An 8,497-nucleotide genomic window follows, 5' to 3' on the forward strand; every position below is an offset into this window, starting at 1 on the left:
GAGTAGGAGGCAAGGAATTACTCAAGGAAAGCCGATTAATCCATCTCAAAAGCTGGATTCATCGTCAAGACTAAAGATATCCATTCAATTTCCTTCAGAAGTTTTGGGTTTTCTTTATGTTTTGTTATCTTTGTTCTTTTGAGATGTTTTCTTTCATAATTATGAACTAAACCCCCTAAATACCTAAGGGGAATGAAACCTAAGATGGATCTTGTTATTATTATCTGAATTGTATGATAAATATTTGACTTGTTCTTAATTATGTGTTCTTAATTCTTGTTTTAATATTCCAAGATATTGATTCAAGTTAATGCGCTTATTTAGAGGAGCAAAAGTCCCTGTCTAAGAGTAAATTTGTCATAATTAAGCAGAGTTGATTGCACGCCTAGAGATAGGGTGACAAGATTTTGCAAGATTAGAGTGAAACCTAATAAGGTCCATAGATCGAGTTAATGCAACACTAGGGTGTTAATTAGAAAGAGATTTCAATTAATCAACCTAGGGTTAGACGTTATTAGTCTTGAGAGAGATAATAATATAACTTAGGAATTTCTACGGATCAAGTCAAATGAATAAATCGTCTGATTCAGAATCAAATAACAAGTGAAGTCTAGGTGGATTTTTCCTTGGGTATTGTCTTAATCAATCAAGTTTTCCCGAAAGCTTTTCCCCAATTTTCTCTTAGTGCACCCTTAGTTTAGGTAATTAGGTTAGATAAACAAATCCCTTAATTTTTAGGCTAGATAATAAAAAGAAAGTAATTACTAGTACTCTTGGTTCCTTTGGGTTCGACAATCCGGTCTTGCTAAAGCTATACTACTGTTCGATAGGTACACTTGCCTTCATCATGTAATAGTTAGTTTCAAGAACGATTAATTATAAATTTTTAAAACTTGTCGTGAATATCACGTATCAAGTTTTTGGCACCGTTGCCGGGGAACTAAGGTATTAGGAACACTCGATTTTTATTACTTTAGTCATTTTACTTTATTTGCAATTTAAATTTTTATTTTCTTTTCTAATTTTCTCTTTTATTCGCTTCTGATAGGTTTTTCTAGTTTATGACCAGAAGATACCCGTCAGGACCATTACTTTTTGACAGTGAGATCGATCGCACAGCTCGCAGAAATCGAAGAGAAATAAGGCGAAGCTTAAGATACATAGAGGAAGAGCAAGAGGACGGTATTCAAACCACAACCGATGAGATGGCTAAAAATCAGGAAAATCCGCTACTTCCTGCAATTGTTGCTGATCCAGTAAATCAGAATCTTGCCCGCACACTATGTATGATTATGCTAAACTGAATTTAATAGGAACTGAGTCAAGTATAGTTAAGCCTACTATTACTGCAAACAATTTTGAACTGAAACCTAACAAGATTCAAATAATACAGGAAATTGTTCAGTTTGATGGTTTGCAGGATGAGGATCCAAACAATCACTTGGCGAATTTTCTAGAGTTTTGTGACACATTTAACATCAATGGCGTTTCTAATGATGCCATTTGTCTTCGGTTATTTCATTTTTCATTAAGAAATAAGGCTAAACAGTGGTTGAACTCGTTACCATGAGGGTCAATCACTACTTGGGAACAAATGACCGAAAATTTTTTACTAAAATATTTTCTGTAGGCTAAAACGGTTAAATTAAGGAATGATATCTCTTCTTTTGTGCAGATGGATCTAGAAACACTCTACGATGCATGGGAGAGATACAAGGATCTGTTGAGAAGGTGGCCTCGCCATGGGCTACCACTCTGGCTACAGGTTCAAACTTTTCACAATGGCCTGAATCGTTTAACTAGACAGATGGTTGACGCAGCAGCTGGTGGGACTACAATAATAAGACACCTGAGGATGCTTATGAATTTATAGAAGAGATGTCACTGAATAATTATCAGTGGCAAGTCATGAGGACAAAGCCAACGAAAGTGGCTGGTATTTTTAACATCAATTCGGTCACCATGCTCTCTAATCAGGTAGAACTTTTGAATAGAAAAATTGACAGTTTTCTTGGTTCTTCACAGGTTCGCCTAGTAATGCAATGCAATGCAAGTGGAGGAGGGACGAGCAATTCAGAATACCCATCTTATGACAACATCATGGAAAACGAGCAATTAAATTATATGGGTAATAATCCTCGACCTCAAAATAATCCTTATAGTAACACTTACAATTCAGGATGGAGGAACCACCCAAATTTCTCATGGGGAGGCCAAGGGAATCAGAGACCACCACCACCTCCAGGCTTCCAACAACCACCTTACCAACAGGAAAAGAAGCCGAACCTTGAGGAGATGCTAACAAAGTTTATCTTGGTGTCGGAAACTCATTTTCAAAATACAAAACAACACTGAGGAATCAACAGGCCTCGATCCAAGGGCTCGAAACTCAAATAGGCCAACTCGCCAAATTGATTTCTAAACGACCACAAGGTAGCCCACCGACTAACACTGAATCTAACCCAAGAGAACAATTCAATGCAATTACTATCCAAGACAAGGAAGGGTTAGTTGAACCTGAACCAGAACCGAGGCAAGGAATTGTGGTAAGTAAAGGTAAAGGCGAGGTCGACCACAGTGAGCAGAAACCGGTAAGTAAAGAGTACAGACCATGAGTGCCATCCCCAATGCGACAAGGAAAGACTGGACAAATGAACAATTTGGTAAATTCCTTAAACTATTAAAGAAATTACACATTAACTTACCGTTTATTGAAGCTCTTTCGCAGATGCCAAACGCAGTCAAATTCTTAAAGGAGCTTTTAGCAAATAAACAGAAGTTGGATGAAGTGTCGCATGTGCAGTTAAATGCGGTTTCTCAGCCATTCTACAGAACAAGCTAACCAAAAAATTAAAAGAGCCAGGGAGTTTTACAATTCCCTATTTAATTGGTAGCTTAAATGTTAAAAATGCTTTGGCAGATTTAGGGGCTAGTATTATTGTCATGCCCTACAAAATGTTTAAACAATTAGGTCTTGGGAAACCCAAACAAACTAGGATGAGTATTTAGTTAACCGATAAAACTATCAGATTTCCTAGAGGTATCATTAAATATGTACTTGTAAAAATTGATAAATTTATATTCCCTATCAATTTTGTTGTTCTAGACATAGAAGTTAGCAACTGCTAGAACCGTTATTGATGTTGGTACCGGTGAACTCACACTTTGTGTGGGTGATGACTCAGTTACTCTTCAAGCTCGTAATCCTATTAATATTGATCATGTGGTGCAACTTTCTTTACAGGAAACACGTTTAAAGAGCACACATGAGCATTGTTCAAGTAACAAGAAAGAACCCATCTATGAAGAACGAAGGCTACAAATCGAGGAACTAGGTGAATGGCGAATACATAAACCAAGGACACACGATAAACCAAAACCACGCCATGACGAGCTCAATATTTCACCAAATCAACTTAAGGTTGGAGACAAAGTACTACTAGATGCAGTAGATCCTCTTATTGCCACTTCTGAATCTAATGGAGAAATTCCTCTCACAGTACTCAATATTTTTCCATACGGTACAGTCGAGGTAATTCATCCCAAATTTGACACTTTTAAGGTAAATAGTACCTATCTAAAACCTTATTTTGATGAAATTGATAGCAGGAACGAGGAGTGTAAACTCCTCGCACCACCATGACCATGCAAAAGGGAGGTAAGTTGAGCTTAGTCTCTAAATAAGTGCTTCTCGGGAGGCAACCTGAGCACTAACAGTATTGATTTCTTGAAAATTTTAGTTTTTAACATCTAATCACTAATTGAGTCCTTAAAACACAGGTTTTCTAATCCACACGGCTAGGCACATAGGCGTGCCTTATGTCGTGCTCACACCATGAGCGGAGGCACGGCCATGTGATACAACTGTGTGAAAACAGGGTAAAATTTTTCCCAAACACGGGATACGATAAGTTGCCACGGGCGTGGGATGTAGCTGTGGGCGAACTTGTCAAAATAACACGGGCGTGCGACACGCCTGTGTCTTGAAGCCGTTGTTGAAACTGAGAGTTTAACACAAGCATGCGACATGCTCATGGCCACCGCTCGTGCTAAAGACTGATAAACCAACACAGGTGTACACCTATACACACGGGCGTGGGAGAAGCAAACGAAATAGAACACAGCCGTGCGACACGACTGTGTGCATTGACACACCCAAAGAACACGGGCGTGGGACGAAATTCAGACACACCCAAATTTGAAATTGCGAAACACACAGGCTAAAATAAGGGTACACGGGCGTGTCCCACAGCCGTGTGCCCAAATACCTATATAAACCCCCATTATTCATCATCCCCTTCCCCAAAATCCCTAACCCTAGCCACTGCAGCTTCTTCATACGCCCCTTGCCACGCTTGTGTGCCAACCAACCGGCCACCCTTCAACTCTCTTCTTCTTCCTTTTTCAACCTTCCCTTCTCTCCTTTCTTTTTCCTTCTTTTTCCCCTTCCACCACAGCATACGCATGGCCAGGAAATCACTGCCCATGCCCTTGGCCAACTCATCTCTTCACTCCTCCAACGACCACCATCGTCGGTTACCATTTTTTCCACATTTTTACTCAGTTATTACATTATTATTAATATTATTGTTCTTATTCATTGATTGTATTACTATTTATTCTTCTGTCTTAAGTGCTTTACTGAACCTTATTTTGGTTATCCTTGTTAACTTCATGCTCTATTTAGTCTTAGATATTAGCACTAATTTGCAATTTTTTTTCCTTAAGATCCTAGTCTTTTGATATCTTTCATATTTTGCTTCCTCATTTTTATACATTTTTATCTAGTGATCATTTATTTAAGTTTTCTATTAGGCATTTCTATTTTACTTGTTCATTTGTTTGATAGAACTGAATTTGAATCATTATTTCTTATTCATTTGCCTATTCTATGATTTTTCCAAACTGAACTCTATAATTGCTTTTGCAGAAACACTATGACAAACCCGAAAGGAAAGAAAGCTTTGGTTCCCTCCTCGAAAAAACGAAAATGAGTGTCATTTTCACCGACTCCTACTATGGAAATAAGACACGCATTCCTCCAATTCCCACTAGGAAACTAAGAGGAACTTTTACAGATACTTCTGGCCCAACCTTTAGGTGTGGGCTACTGCATTGATTGGGCTGCACTTGAACAAATTCAACTGGCTCACGCGGTCCGAGCTTTTCTGACGACTGACCTGTGGGAGCTTTTCTTTAGAATCATCGAGTCGACGTACCTTGAGCTCACACTGGAACTTATTCAACATTCCACCTCCAAACCGTTATGACAGAGTTCGATGATTTAGGAATGAACCAGTTCTGCCTCGGTGGTTTGTGTAACACCACTATAACCCGTATCCATCGCCGGAGTGGGTTATGAATTGTTACCAATTTAAAACACTACATTTGCACATTCACATTTACATAAGTCCATTAGCAATTATATTCATAGCCAAACACAATCAAAGATCAAAATTTAGACTTATACCGACATTCAAAAGTTGCCATATTCACATGGCTTATATACAGCAACATCTCAAAATATCATTCACTTAAGTCTATTCTATACATGCCATACTAGCTGCAAACATAATAGTACCAAAATGATAGATAGTGTGACGAGTTGCTGACGATCCCCTCCCGAGTAGGTGACTGGAGTCAACAATCTATAAAGCAGAGAAATGTAACAAATGGAGTATGCTTTCATAAGCTTAGTAAGTTTTAAGCAATGCAAACAAATAAACTCAATCATACTTTGATCATTCAATTTCTCAAGAGGCCATTTTCTAGGTATATTGCCATTTGGCCGAATATACACAGCACATCATGCACATTTAGCATTCTTATTTCACTTAATCTAAATCCATATAACATAAATAAATCAAATACTTTCGCATACTTTCACACCTTGACCGAATGTATCATGATCATAGATATAGTTGTAACATTTATTCACATATGTATCACATTATACACTTATGATTCAATTCAAATCAAACTCAGAAATAAATACATAATACGTACCTGGCCAACTTAACGTATTGAATGTATTCATTTGTCGTTCTAACACGAGGTGTCTTAGTCTTATACTTTTATCAAATCACCGGTATTTAGCCTGCTAGGTTTTAAACCCGAATTCATCCACCGGCATTTCGCCTGCTAGGCTCGAAGCCCAATATCATTTCACCGGCATTATAGCCTGCTAGGTTCGAAGGCCAGAATAGTATCTCACCGGCATTATAGCCTGCTAGGCTCAAAGGCCCGATATCATTTCACCAGCATTATAGCCTGCTAGGCTCAAAGGCCCGATTAGTACCATACGATATTCAAATCAACAAGTTTCATATAACACAATCACACTAAATTAGGTACTAGCATCATTCGAATATATCATCCTACATTTTATTCACTTTTATTTCATTTCATCATTCATACTTATCATTTGATAGCTTACACATAACATCTCACTCATCTAACACTTATCATTTGATCATAAAAGCATATCACATTTTACTTCCATATTATATTTGCCATTCGACCATATACATACATTACAAGTAATACGTAATTCTCATAATATGTCATGTCATTATTGAATATTATTTATGTTTAACTACTTAAAACTTACCTCGAATATTTTCGAACAGTCTCAGATCGGTTATTCAACTACTTTCTCTTTTCCCCTGTCCAACCTTGGTTCTCTATGCTCTTGAGCTAATTCAAACAAATTTAACTTATTAAAGTCCCATCATGCTAGCTTATGGCTGAATATGACAAGAAATTTAATAGGTAATATAGTTACTTTTAGCTCAAATACAAAATGGTCATACACATTTTTAATCACATTTAGCAATTTAATATAATTAATTTAATATTTCCTCATGTACACCTTTATGACCGAATACACATATCAAATAAGTAACTTACCTTAACACATAACCCACATAGCCAAAGTACATATAACCCTAATGACCGAATATGTATATCACCAAAATTTCTATGACTTTACCTTTAACCTTCATAATCGAATATTCATTGTATACCTAGTTCACATACACAAACACAAAACTCATATGGCTTATCATATTTTCATATACATATCTCAACCATATAGCCGAATATAGAGTTCATCAAATAGATATTTATTCTCATTCCCATATCACATATTGATCAACTAGACCATGCATTAGCCTTTGGCACATTCGGTCATTAAAGTAATAACCTATTTAACATTCAAGCATTTTATACTAAAATTCCTCCCAAGGCCGAATTCATATATAACCTTTAATGCTCATACAAATTTTATATTTTAAACAATTTATACACACACCATTAACCTAATATCAATTAACTAAGCTCTTTAACAAATTTTCTTTAACTAAACACACATTCGACAATGACAAAGACAATTTAACAAACCTTAAATTCAACTTATAACAATATATACTCAATATTCAAAGCATTTAACATCATTTCATCAAAATTTTACATCATGGCCGAATGCTCCTTTTTAAACCATTTATCCTCACAAAGCATAAATTTCACCATTAAACTTACAAACCAAGTTATCTAAATAAACCATCTATACATAAGTACCAAGCCTCAAACTTAATTTATAACTATCTAAATCATTTAAAACATCCAACACCAAATTTTCTTTGCATTTCATACTATAGCCAAATGCCCATTCCAAACAATTGAGCCACACATAATTCAAATTTCAAATTTTAAACTTATAAACTTATAATCACATGGATTTTAACATTATAGTCCATCAAACTTTCATTCATCAATTTCTATCATCAAATACAATTTTTTTGCAATTTCCTATCATGACCGAATGCACAATTGACCAACATTTAACAAATTAACTCATGGGTTTAAAGTAGAACCAAGAGAGTTACTCAAAAACATGAAATTTCAACCAAACTGCCATGAACTTACCTTGAATTTATCTCCCCCAAATGATCGAATATTCAAGAGCTTCTCTTCTTCTTTTTGTTTTCTTTAGTTTCGGCCAAGTGATGAAAGAAATAAAACTTAACTTTGTTTTTATCACCTTATTTTATGTTATAAAATAACATATATTATTTTATACCATAATTTAAGTTTATAATTTATTATTATTAAGCACATGATGCATTAAACCAACCCCACTACCGTACACTTAAATAAAGTGGTAAAATAGACATGCAAATCCTCTACTTTAGTAATTTACAAAATTAATCACTTGGACATTCACCTACCACATATTCAAAGTTTCTCAAACAAGTCCTTTTTAGCTAATTCCACATTCAAATGACAAAATTAAGACACGATACTTTCACACATGCACTTCCACATATTATAAGCATAGAAATAACATTTAATTATTTTTGTGACTCAGTTTTGTGGTCCCGAAACTACTTCCCCACTAGGGTCAAATTAGGGCTGTCACAGTTTGGTTCGCCAGTTAAGCGTACCTGAGTTTGGAATTGCACTGGGGCTATATACGGAGGAGTTCATGGATGATGAA

The 8,497-nt window shown here is 36.0% G+C and overlaps 1 non-coding gene across 1 annotated transcript; it reads right to left on the reverse strand.

The window, feature by feature from the left end:
* Positions 1 to 1,642: 1,642 nt before the first annotated feature.
* LOC121231764 (small nucleolar RNA R71) lies at positions 1,643 to 1,749 on the reverse strand. The gene has a single exon (XR_005929819.1). It is a non-coding gene; the product is annotated as a small nucleolar RNA R71 (small nucleolar RNA).
* Positions 1,750 to 8,497: the final 6,748 nt, after the last annotated feature.

This window comes from Gossypium hirsutum, chromosome A06, assembly GCF_007990345.1.
Source record: "Gossypium hirsutum isolate 1008001.06 chromosome A06, Gossypium_hirsutum_v2.1, whole genome shotgun sequence".
In the NCBI taxonomy this organism is placed as follows: domain Eukaryota; kingdom Viridiplantae; phylum Streptophyta; class Magnoliopsida; order Malvales; family Malvaceae; genus Gossypium; species Gossypium hirsutum.